Source organism: Saimiri boliviensis, chromosome 13, assembly GCF_048565385.1.
Source record: "Saimiri boliviensis isolate mSaiBol1 chromosome 13, mSaiBol1.pri, whole genome shotgun sequence".
Taxonomy (NCBI): domain Eukaryota; kingdom Metazoa; phylum Chordata; class Mammalia; order Primates; family Cebidae; genus Saimiri; species Saimiri boliviensis.
In genome coordinates, this window is record NC_133461.1 from 61,818,996 (window position 1) to 61,821,041 (window position 2,046).

A 2,046-nucleotide genomic window follows, 5' to 3' on the forward strand; every position below is an offset into this window, starting at 1 on the left:
TTACAGAAATGATCCTCTGGAAGCCAAGAGGTGTCAGTAAACAAAATTTATGATAGCAGCAACAACCATAACAACAATAATAATAACCAAAAATTTGTCAGAAAAATTTCATAGATGACGTCATCCAATCTTCCCAATAACCCATAATTCTAACAGAATTCTCATTTTACATGCGAGAAAACTGAGATTCAGCAAGATTCAATACTTTGCCCATAATCTCACAGCTAGTAAATTGCAGCACTGCCATTTAAATCCAGATCGGCTGCCTTCAAGTACCTTCTTTCACCACTAATGCGCCATTAACTAGACATGGACCAGGGCAGTGTTACTTTAACCTCTTAAGGTCTCCGTTTCTCACATGGACTGGAGAAGCTGAGTGAAATTTGTTCTCATATTTCTCTAGCTCTAAAATTCCATGATGTCATCTGAAGCTGGGGAGGAACAGGCAGGAAAGGGAGGGCAGCTGACCTCCAGGATGATATTATGTCGTTTCAGAGCATGGTCACCAGGTGACAGCATTGCACTTCATTTTAATATTGTTCTATAGGACCGATTTTGCCATGCTATAGCTCCACCCGTGTGCCTGTTACAAAAATAAGTCTCTCCCAGAGGCTTTTAGCTTAGCAATGAATTACCCAAAACACAGATCTTATATATCTTGGAACAAAGTCATACATCCTTGAACTGTTCTCCCAATTATTTTTAAATAATTTGATTCTTCAAATTAAAAATATATATGTTGAAAGTGGTCATACCGGAGGGAAAAAAAGTTAGAACCTCTTTGACTTCCCCACATTTATTTTATAATTTAATTGTTGGTAATGTTTAATTGAACCTGATATGCTAGGGTTTACTAATTCAGAACGCTGGTTCATTCAAACTAGGCAAAGCTTTCGTTCGTTCATTCATCAAATTTTTATTCAGTATCCATTACTTGTCTGGCACTCTGCTGGGGACTAAACAAAAGCGGGTAGAAAAAAAGACCCAGTGCCCACTCTCAGAGAGGGTAGAGGTTACTGCAAGTCTGTGAAGGAAATCTACAGAGTGCTGTATGAGCCTGGGTCCACAGAAAAGAAGAGAGATGGAAAGATGAGTACTTAGGAATTTGAATTGACAGGACGTGGCAATTGGAGTTAATTTAAAACTGTGTCGAGGACAAGTTCTGAGTTTCAGTTTAAGTTTACCCAATTAAATTGATAGTGTAAAACGTTTTAGAAATGGTGACTAAATGATTTTTAAATCTACTGATAACCACAGAATTATTTTAGATAATTTACCCATAACATCAGAGTACTACCAGGTAAATAATACTTCTGAAGTTTAGAAGTCTTAATTTCAAACAAAATTAAAAAAATAAAAATAAAAAACAACTTTAGCCTTTAGTGTAGCTACAAAAAAAAATGAGATATAAAGTCTAGTAACAATGAAGTAAAATTTAGTCTTTTGGTTAGCACAAATCAATTGGGAGATATGTTATCTATAATCAATTCATATCAGTTAAAACTACTTAGCTTTATCTGAAAATGAAAACAGATCATACAATATTCCAGATACTTGATACCATAAACACAATGAATACATTTAAGGTAATTTGGCATAAAAATTAAAAATTGCTGGCAGGGCGTGGTGGCTCATGCCTGTAATCCCGGCATTTTGTGAAGCTGAAGTGGGCAGATCAACTGAAGTCAGGAGTTCGAGACCAGACTGGTCAACATGGTGAAACCCTGTCTCTACTAAAAATAAAAAAAATTAGCCAGGTGTGGTGGTACGCATCTGTAATCCCAGCTACTTAGGAGACTGAGGCAGAAGAATCGCTTGAACCTGGGAGGTGGAGGTCGCAGCAGTGAGCTGAGATCATGTCACTGCACACCAGCCTGGGCAACAGAGAGAGACTCTGTCTTGAAAAAAAAAAAAACATTGCATATCCATTTCCTTTTAAAATGGTAAAAAGAACTGTAAAGTATGTATGGAAATTTGTTTCCCTGAAATCTTTATTGACTTGTGGGTAGAAGTAGGACAAAACCCACTCCCCTCAGAAGTGATCTT